This window comes from Cebus imitator, unplaced genomic scaffold, assembly GCF_001604975.1.
Source record: "Cebus imitator isolate Cc_AM_T3 unplaced genomic scaffold, Cebus_imitator-1.0 Scaffold202, whole genome shotgun sequence".
Taxonomy (NCBI): Eukaryota; Metazoa; Chordata; class Mammalia; order Primates; family Cebidae; genus Cebus; species Cebus imitator.
Genome location: NW_016107517.1, coordinates 2,094,980 through 2,106,002, shown reverse-complemented (window position 1 = coordinate 2,106,002; position 11,023 = coordinate 2,094,980). Strand labels below are relative to the sequence as shown.

The 11,023-nt window shown below is 40.5% G+C and overlaps 1 protein-coding gene and 1 pseudogene across 2 annotated transcripts in view; one reads left to right on the top strand and one right to left on the bottom strand.

Annotated features, from left to right (window-relative positions):
* Nucleotides 1–693: 693 nt before the first annotated feature.
* Nucleotides 694–1,120, bottom strand: LOC108317459 (annotated as a pseudogene).
* Nucleotides 1,121–5,471: 4,351 nt separating this feature from the next.
* Nucleotides 5,472–11,023, top strand: part of IL1RL1 (interleukin 1 receptor like 1) — a 33,129-nt gene continuing 27,577 nt past the window's right edge. For both annotated transcript variants that reach the window (XM_017547858.2, XM_017547857.2), the window contains exon 1: nt 5,472–5,624. The gene's annotated coding sequence lies outside the window, so the exon portion shown is untranslated. The remainder of the gene's footprint in view (nt 5,625–11,023) is intronic.

Genomic DNA, 11,023 nt, shown 5'->3' with positions numbered 1-11,023 from the left:
TGTAGATTCTGGATATTAGCCCTTTGTTAGATGCGTAGATTGCAAAAAATGTCTCCCATTCTGTAGGTTGCCTCTTCACTCAGATGATAGTTTCTTTTGCTGTGCAGAAGCTCTTTAGTTTAATTAGATCCCATTGTCTATTTTGGATTTTGTTGCCATTTCTTTTAGTGTTTTAGTCATGAAGTCCTTGCCCATGCCAATGTCCTGAATGGTATTGCCTACGTGTTCTTCTGCATTTTTATGATGTTATGTTTTATGTTTAAATCTTTAATCCATCTGGAGTTAATTTTTGTATAAGGTGTAAGGAAGGGATCCAGTTTCAGCTTTCTGCATATGGCTAGCCAGTTTTCCCAACACCACAGCTTTTTTGTTCATATATTTATTCCTGTTAACTTCTCTAGCTGAAAGGGGCTTTTATTATCTGAATGGAGTTCCCCCATCACCTTAAGTACAAATTATTAGTGAAAAGCTGGTGCAAATGTAAGGCTATATTTTCATGTCATGCTATATTTCTGCATTTATTTTTTGCTAGAATTAAATTTTTCCTGTTTAAATGATGCTGTGTAGAATGAGATAATCTTCCAATTACTATGATATTACTTGCTTATAATATCCAGTTTTTGTTGATAGCTTTAAAACATATTGCACACATGTCATCTAGCACACTAATAAATAACTATTACTCTTTTTTTGAAAGGATACACTGACAAATTCTTAAGTTAATGGCTTTAGCCCAACATTTTTAGTCAGTTAAAGAACAATAGCAATGGTAAAAACGTTTACAACACATTTCATGGTCTGGTTCTCCCATCTTATGGTACAGGTTCCATCAGGTGTGGTATCCCAAAAACCAGAGCTGGCTGTGTGAAAGCCATATGCACTCTTCTGGATATGCACAGGTCACAATATTTTTGTAAGCTTTTCTCAACTTAACCAGATGTATTAAGGATTGTTCCACTATGCTTGAGGTCCACTGGTTAATGTTGTGATTATAATCTTCACCACTTAAAACCCCATCTACACACTCTTTGACAATATTGTGAGCTTCCTCAGCATTGAAACCAACCTCATCGCAGTGGTGATGGTATTGCTCTGTGGTAGCAGCCGCTCTCCTTCGCATAGTCAGATCATTTCTGACCAAAGAGAAGACTGTCTGCACAAAGACGGGGACAGCTGCCCAAGGGGTCCTCCCCCTACTGTTCTCACAAAGCTTTGCCTTTGCTATGGCAAGTGCTATTGCCTGCAGAACGCTGAGTGTACCCTCAGGGTTCACAGAGACCTGTCTCCCTGAGGTCTCTCAGGTGCCACTGCTGACCAGTGGTAACTTGGGGAAGACCAGGATTGTGAGGTCAGCATGGTGAAATGTTGCTTTCTTGACAAAACAAATGTGTTTCCTTCTGATCCACGAATGAGCATGTAGAAGGGAGAGACTTTATCTAATCAGACTAGAGAAAGTGTGCTTTTAATATCTGTGGAACAATCTGTAAGATTGGACGTTTCCTCTGATAACAGAAACTCCAGAGTTACAAGAGAGATGGCTTCCTGACATCACAGACACTAAAAGGCCTTCTGAGTAGGAGTAGCAGTTGAATTTTTGACTACTTTGTAAGGGAAATGCAGTACCAAAAAAAAGCCCATGGAGATCAAGTCATTTCTTACTAGCAAGTACCCCTGACTTGTACATATTTGTTGTCAGATCCACAAAGAAAATAGTGTAAGTTCATTTTCTGCCAATTATTAGGGATCTATTGTGCCATAACAAATTACTCTGAAATTTAGCAGCTTAAACAGTAAACCTTTATTATCTCACCCGGTTCCTGAGAGTCAGGAATCTGACAGTGACCTAGCTTGGTGGTTCTGCCTCAGGGTCGCTCATGAAGTTGTGGTCAAGCTGTTGACCACACTTTGTCATCTCTGAAGACTTGACTGCCTCTGAGGAACTTGCTGCTAGGCTCACTCATGTGGCGGTTGGCAGGAGGCTTCAGTACCTGTCCTTGTGGAGCACTCTCTGGGGTTGCCCTAGAGACGGCTTCTCTCAGAGTGGGTGATTCAAGAGAGAGAGAGTCCCAGATGACCACAGGATGCCTTTTTCTTTTTTTTTTTAATTGCACTTTGGGCTCTGGGGTACATGTGCACATTCTGCATCCTGTAGGATTGTTGCATAGGTACATGTATGCTATGGTGGTTTGCTGTCTCCATCCACTGCCTTCCCCCCGTCCCCACCGCCCCACCACCTACATCAGGCATTTCTCTCGGTGTTATCCCTCCCCATCCTCCCCTATCCCTGTGCTGTCCCTCTTCTTCCCCACCTAGCCCAGTGAGTGTCATTCTCTTCCCTGTGCCCAAGTGTTCTCATTGTTTATCACCCACCCATGAGTGAAAACATGTGATGTTTGGTTTTCTGTTCTTGTGTCAGTTTGCTGAGAATGATGGTTTCTAGATTCATGCATGTCTCTACAAAGGACACAAACTCATCGTTTTTTATGGCTGCATAGTATTCCATGGTGTATATGTGCCACATTTTCTTTGTCCAGTCTATCATTGATGGGCATTTGGGTTGGTTCCAGGTCTTTGCTATCCTAAACAGCACCACAAAGCACATGCATGTGCATGTGTCTTTATAATAGAATGATTTATAATCCTTTGGGTATATATCCAGAAACGGGACTGCTGGGCCAAATGGAATTTCTATTTCTAGCTTCTGCCCAGTGAAAGAAGCAATCATTAGAGTGAACGGGCAACCAACAGAATGGGAACACATTTTTGCATTCTACCCATCTGACAAAGGAATAATATCCAGAATCTACAAAGAACTAAAGCAGATTTACAAGAAAGAAATGAACAAAGCCATTCAAAAGTGGGCGAAGGATATGAACAGATCATTTTCAAAAGAAGACATACATGTGGCCAACAAACATGAAAAAATGCTCATCATCACTGATTATTAGAGAAATGCAAATCAAAACCACATTGAGATACCAGTTAGTTAGATACCACTGTCTCATACCAGTTAGAATGGCAATCATTAAAAAATCTGGAGACAACAGATGCTGGAGAGGATGTGGAAAAAAAGGAACAATTTTACACTGTTGGTGGGAATGTAAATTAGTTCAACCATTATGGAAGACAGTGTGGTGATTCCTCAAGGATCTAGAAATAGGATGCCTTTTATAACCTAGTCTTGGCAATGGCATGTGGTCACTTATTCCAGATTATATTGATGACATAGACCTGACCTGGTACAGTGAGGGAAAAAACTACACAAGGGCATGAACACCAGGAGGCAGAGATCATGGGGCCATTGTCGAGGCTGCCCGCCACAACTATTAAAGGTATTTTTTATTGACAGCTCATAAAGAATGACAGTTGCTCATTCTTTGGCTTAAACTATTCAAGGCTGGTGGGGGACACATGAACCCTGTTAAACTGTGGAAAGATCTAAATGTGTTTTATAGAAACCATTGAGTAAACTTTTTTTTTTTTTTTGCTTAGTGAGCAAAAGAAGGAAGGAAAGGAAGGGGCAAGTGTGTGTGTGTGTGTGAGTGTGTGTGTGTGTGTGTGAGAGAGAGAGAGAGAGTGAGAGACAGAGAGAGAGAGAAAGAGAGGGAATATAAAAATCTAATTTTTTACCAAAATTATGTTTTTCTTCCAGGTGAACATATGGCTTTAACATAACTTCTATTTCACAAACCCCAAATTGAGCACCTCTGTTACCTCTCAACTAAACATTGACTTTTTCTGAAGCTTTGAAATCATAATCCACATGAAGATTGAATAGCATGCAGATGAGTGTACCAATATCTCCTTATGTAGATTTTCATCTTTTATCATGGTGACCCTAGGTAAGGAGAAGAGATGATCTAGCTCACTTGGTGGGATGAGGATCTTCACCCAAATTCGCAAATAAAGGAGAGTATACACAGCTATTCTTTTGTCTGTGGGTTGGTGGTAGGGAAGTGAAGTTGTGTTCAAACAGAGAAGACATCTTAGCTCAGCACCCAAACCAAAATGAGCCTCAGTGATGTTGAAGGTTGAAGGTCAGATGCTACACAGCTTTTGTTAGTCTGTTGACATAGACATGATATTTAGATATTGAACATGTTATGAATTGCTCCATTTTTCAAAAACACTTTGAAGGTTTTTTTTTTTTTTTTTTTTTTTTTTTTTGAGACAGAGTCTCACTCTCTCACCCAGGCTGTAGTGCAGTGGCACAATCTTGGCTCACTGCAACCTTGCCTCCTGGGTTCAAGCAATTCTCGTGCCTTAGCCTTCTGAGTAGCTGGGATTACAGGCACGCCCCATCACAACCAGTTAGTTTTTGTAACTTTAATAGAAACAAGGTTTCACCATGTTGGTCAGGCTGGTCTGAAACTCTTGGCCTCAAGTGATCCGCCCACCTTGGCCTCCCAGCATTGGGATTATAGGCGTGAGTTACCATGCCCGACCAGAAGGTTTGTTTTTAAACACAATTTTACTGGGTGTGGTAGGATGGGTAAATGATAGGACAGAAAATCACTAGTGATCATTAATATGGGTGACACCTTCCACAGGTTATTCATTTAATATTGACAACATCATCCTTCACACAAGAGAGATAATTTGCCCAAAGTCAAGCAGATGGGAAAAGGAAAACCAGGCTGTGTTCTCCCTAAATCTCATGCTCTACTATATTAGGGAGGACTCTGGCAGATGGTACATCCTAATTATTTGAAAGTCACCAATATTTTTAAAAATTGCATATATAATTAAGGTTAGTTTATCCAGAATTCTAATTGCAGCACGTGTCCATAAATCTCTATTACAATCACCTGAGTTCGGCCATCTGGGGCATGTGGAAAAAGCCCAGGTATAGACACTTTGGATTCTGGCATTCTTTTGTACAGGCTGTTACCTTGGGTAAGGAAATTCACCTCTCTGAGGCTCCTGTCAGCCTCTGAGGCTTGCATGGGATAGCATGTACCGAATTACTGCACACACAGCCTGGTGTACACGTAAGCACAAAAGATGTGTCAAAGTTTTCAGAAACATTGACAGTGAGACATCAACTATAAAATTTGCTGCAGAGTGGATCAATATTGCATCACTGCATTCCAGCCGGGCACACAGCAAGACTCTGTCTCAACAACAACAACAACAACAACAACAACACAAATAAGCAACTTGCTGCAGAAATGGGCACTGTTGTTCTTAGAAACGTGACTCTAGGGAAGTTAAACTACCAACTTGCTTTAGGGGAAGTGAGTGATCTGCTACCTACATGGAATTGGGGAGGTTTTGCTGAGAAAGTAACTCGTGAGGAAGGCAAAATATGGTTAAGACAAAATGTAACCATCTATAGAGATAAAGTGAAAATCGGAAATAGAACTGCATCAATGATCTTTCAAATAGAGGAGAATGTGGTGAAAACTGCAGTTAACATTTGTTAACAGTGGGTTCATTAGGTTCAGCTTATCAGTAACCTGATTCCTGTTTCTTAACTGATAAAGAAAACGGGAGGTTTTTAAAGAGAGGGTGGCTGCTGTATTTAGTAAAGCTATAAAGCTGTTAGAGAAATTGGCTTCCCGAGTTATTAAACTGCTCCTAGGAGGTTGAGAGAGAAAGAACTCAAGTACAACCCACTGAGGGTAAGTGCCTTTGGGGTGTTTTTCAAAAATGCTTTTATCTCAAAAGGAATAAAATTTTCATATAAAAATTTAGGATAATAATAGTCATTATTATCAATTTTGCTTGTGAGAAAGGTAATATTACCAATGGGAGAATCAAGTTACAGATTGATGAAATCCTTTGAAATCTTGTTTGTGTAATGTGTAACTTTGGTCTCATGTGTTGGAAAAGAACTGGTTGAGGATAAAAAGGATGGGGGCTTTGCAGTGCACATGGAATGCTCATAATCCAGAGTTATTATTTCTAAAATCCACTAAAATCCAGCAGTGGAATCTACTCAGATCGAGACAAAGGAAAAAAAAAAAAAAAAAAAAAAAAAAAAAAAAAAAAAAAAAAAAAACGAATGAAGCAAGAAGCTGCTGGCCAAAAGGGGTGAGGAAGCAGGGTCGAATCCATCTACAAGAAGAAAATAGAGAAGGAATATGATGGGGGTGAATATGAGGATATGAGAAAGCCCTCCTGAGTGAGGGCCAGTGTTTCCGGAGGGGTGGGGAGTGAATAAGAATGGTTTAAGTTCAAGTTTGTTGTGGGTGCCTGCTTTCATGCTCTGCTTGGTGGCTCCATTCTCCCTCTCTCTGAAGGCTACTCAACAGAGGGTGCAGAGGTAAGCACAACAGAACTGGTCCCAAAGCCTTATCCACTGAATGTCAGTTTTTCCTTATAATTTCTTACATGCGTAAGGAAATGGGAGGCGTGTTTCTGTCTGGCTATAGCAGTTCTCCTACCAGATTCTGAGGCCAAACTCTTCATGTACCATCGTTCCTAAATACCATTATAGACATGACTATCTCATTTTGGTTATTCCATGCGTAGGGTGTGGAGACAGAAAGCTCTGGACTAATGCAGATCTGCATGTAATCCCTGCTCTTACACTTACGTGTTGCATGACATTAGGCAACTCATTTACTTCTTCAATTCTTGGGTTCCTTGCTTACAAAGAGGTGACCAGCATATTAGTACTAACATCATGTTAAGAGGGTAGTTTCTGAAAATTAAATGGGTATAAGTATTTAGGGCAGTACTCAGCCAGCAACCAACATTTAATGTTGTCAGACCTCATCATTGTCCTTATTTTGTCCCTTCCTTGCCCTGGAAACTTTTGTCTCTGTGCCCTGTAGACATACTGCTGTGACTGTTGATTTGAATGTTACAGGATCCCCAGCACGACCTGGGGTTCTCTCTGTTCTTCAATGAATTGTTTAGGTGAGGAGGTTAGTTCCAAGTTACTTTTCTACTTGGATGCCCCTGTGTTTGGAGATGTGGTCCCATAGTTGTATATCGTTGGTTTTCAGGTACCTGTTTTTTCTCTAGGAGAACTCTTCATCTATGTCCTTGAAAATATTTGTCCTATAATTACAAAGGGGTTTATAGTTCTCTGCCCACTCCTCCATACTTCCTGGTTTTCTGGGAGTGCAGAGGCAGACAACTGCAAAGGAGAGCCCCCCAAGGATTTGGGTGATGACTCTGAGCCAGGCTGACATCCATGTCCAAGAGCAAATGCAGTCTGGTGGGTGGGGTATAATGCAGGAGTCTTCCAACAGTGACAATGCTGACATTGTGGAAGTATGCGTGTGTGTGTGTGTGTGTGTGTGTGTGTGCGTGTGCACATGCATTCATGTGCAGTAGGGTCCTACTACAGGTTGGTAGGAAAAGATCTCTCTGGTCCTAGAACAAAAATCTAACAGCAATCAAGAGTCCAGTTCTAAGAAAGACGAAGGAAAGGGCTAGGCAGGTTGTCTGCATTCTGAATAGGGACTGAGGCCTGGGCTCAGACACAGAGGAGAATGGAGAAATGGGGTGATGACAGAGACATCTTTAAAATATTTGTGGGCTAAGGGCAAGATGGCTCCAACTTGTCTGGGATGTATTTGTCCTTAGCACACTTGGAATAACGTAGCAGCAGCAGCAATTGACACTGAGACTGCTTTGTGCCATACTCTGAGCCAAGCACTTTCCACACACTATATCCTGCCATTCTTATGATAATGCTGTGAAGTAGGAATGAAACCAAGTCTTTGCTGACTCCGATTCTGTATGTTCAACCAATGCTGGTGAGGGCCCGCGGCTCCCTACAGTAAGACTAAACATGGGCATGTGTGTGGCTGAGCTGAGTCTGTGGGATTGGCCCTGGTATTGGGTGTGACTGAGGCCTGGGCAGAAGGGGATGCTGTGCTGATGGAAAAACACCCAATAAAGATGGTGTCCACCAAGATGTAACTGAGATTTAGAGAGGACCTGATAACTTATCAGATGGGTGGGTAGTCTTGAATTTCAAAAACCGCAAATCCTATCTAAAACTGCTTTTGTCTTGTGACAACTTAGTTAAATACTACTTGAGGATATCAGGGGCCAATTTTGAGCCAATTCTATGATTGAAACCAAGACTTCCCTGTCACAGGTGAGTGACAACTATCTGAGCTGGTGGTACATAGGTAAAAAATTTACTAAGACAGTTCTAGATAAAGGCAGATTTATTAGAGAAAGTATGAAAATATATTACAAGGTTGCAATAGGCAGCACAGCCAGAGAGGAACTGATTACAAAAATCAAAGGCTTGCTGGGTCTTTATAGGATAGTTCCTGGGCTCCAGGGTGCTATATGTAGTATTGATAATGCCAAGCTTGTAGTGAGCTAACTTGCAGGTGTCTGGAGATAGTTGGGTGCCGGAAGATTGTGAGTTATTTGCTCATAAGGGCTATGTGTCCCGGGCCGTGAAGAAAGGCAGACTTACAGTTTGTCTGCTTCCTCTCTTTGCTTTCCCCTGGTACTGCCAGTCTGACCAGCCTGACGCTTTTTCTCTAATTAGGATTCCATGCTTCCTACGCCTTCCTCTCAGGAGGTTCAGTCAAACTGTGATGGAGTGTCTGAAGGCCGAGTTACTGAGCCTCTGCCCTCTCAGACCCACTGCCACCCAGCTGAGGCTCCCTGAACAGGGGTGTATGCTGTGGGAAAAAGGAATGTGGATGGCTCTGGGGTTGCTGGTCACCCTCCCCAGTCCACACTCTCCCTGCTCTCCCACAGGACCAGTCAGCATTTCTGTTAAGTTCTCTTCACCCTGGGGCCTTATAATCAGAAAATAACATCTACCATTTTCTGCAAGCTTGGCTGAAAGAACCCCACACTATACCTGAATGTCTTTGAGTCACTATCTGCGCAGAGACCTTAAACTATAAGGAAAATCAGAGTCTCCTGATGCCCATGTTCAGGACAAGTTTTCTTGGATTTCATTCTTTAGGAATGGTGAGCTGATGGGTAAAGACCAAGACTTTAGTGAGGAATTCCCTCATCATTTTTCTCTTCTTGAGCAAAACCTTGTTAGATTTGGGGTTGTAATGTTCAAAATTGCTTTATTTTCATTTCAGCTTTTTTTCTTAAGAAGTGGTTTCTGGAAATCTGAGCTGCTTTGTGCTCTCTGACAGGCCTGTGGCAGATCATCACAAATGTACACACCAACTCTCAAGACACCAGAAAAATCACACGTTGGAGGAATTCTCTAGAAAACTAGCCCCCATGCAAAGTGAATAGCTTTTTCAAAATGTAATCTACATTAAGATTTTTGAAACTAACACATTCCTCAATCATAGCAACGAAACGAGTTACTTAAAGTGAATTCGGCTCCTGCTTTCATTAAGAGAGTGTTTTCAGGGAATTAGAGGTCTAAGGTAAACGTGGCTCCTTTTGGTTTTTCCATTTTCTCTGTCTTCAGGCTGTTTGTTGCCATTTTTATCCTCCCCTTGTCTCAATATGCCGGTGATGGTTTGTGCCTCCAGCTGCTGGGTCAGACCATGGCTAATTCAGCCACTTCTGATTTCTAGTTCCACCATCATGATGAAAGCATTCTTAAATCTGTTCACACAAAAAAGAATTTGATTGTCTTTGGCATATTTCTGCAGTTAGTTAATTGAGTCCTGAGCACAAACTAAAGGGAAGAAAATGGAAATAAGATTTGTTTGATAGGAGGAGTCCTGCTAAGACTTGTCTGTTCCATGCTCATTTACCTTAAAACTTTCATAAACCACATTCCAAATTCCAGTATATAAATCTTTATCCTATTTCCCAAACCTCATCTCATACTTTTTATGTAATCTGGTGGGCATAGATATTCCCTCGGTAAACCTGAGAAAATCTAGAATGACCAAGGATGTGAAAGGAGTAACATAGCTACTCAGGTTCCTGAGTCCTGTGGTAGAATTTCCTTCTTCAGAGAAGGGGAGAAGAAAGTAGTTAAGGAAAGGAGCATTCTTCTTGCAGCAGCTTGGAAGAGAGCTGGGAGTTTAATTTTTATAAAAAGAAAGCAATCAAATCATCCAATACAGCCTATTTTCAACCAAAAGTATTTCATAATTACATGAAGATCTATCTAAAATTATGTAAAAAATACCTAGAATTACCTAAAAAATTGTACAATTTCATTTCCCTTCTGTTATATTATATGGATACCCAGCTACCATTTATTAGTAGTAGATACAGACTATTTAAAAGACAAAATAATATATTCCAAAAAGCCCTAGAAACCAAAATTTCAAAGAAGAATTCTTTGTAATTGGCAAGGTTGGCTTTGATTGAGTGTCAAACTTCCTGTATAATGACGGATCAACTTAGAAATTTGATTGATTCAAAGCATTCTGAAATTGTACAACTCTCTCAGTACTTGTATTATTTACGTGTCTTCTTTTATTCTTTCCAATTGAATGATGTTTTGATGTACACTTAGCTACTTATAAGGGCAATATTTTAAAATCAGAGCAATTTCTTTAAAATTCAAATGTTTCAGCAAAATACATTTTAAAATGCACTGTAATTATTCAAACAATGTTACAGTATTGTAGTTTAAGAATAATAAAAAATATAATTTATAAACTCACTCCTTTAATATAACAAACCCAATTAATGTTCTGTGTTTCTTATTAGAGTTTCTCCTATTATAGTTTAGCTTTACAAAGTGGTAGTTGATGAGTAAATACAATTTTGTGATTTGTTTTCTTTTTACATAAAATGAGAACAAACTCAGTATGTAAATTGCTTCATAGATTTTTAACTTATTTTAATAAATTTATCATGTCTATTTATAAAAACAAAAAAGGATTTGATTTCAGTAAACATACATTTGGAGAGAAACTCAATCCTCATAAAAACCTAACCACAGGCCGGGAACGGTGGCTCAAGCCTGTAATCCCAGCACTTTGGGAGGCCGAGGCGGGTGGATCACGAGGTCAAGAGATCGAGACCATCCTGGTCAACAAGGTGAAACCCCGTCTCTACTAAAAATACAAAAATTAGCTGGGCATGATGGTGCATGCCTGTAGTCCCAGCTGCTCAGGAGGCTGAGGCCGGAGAATTGCTTGAACCCAGGAGGCGG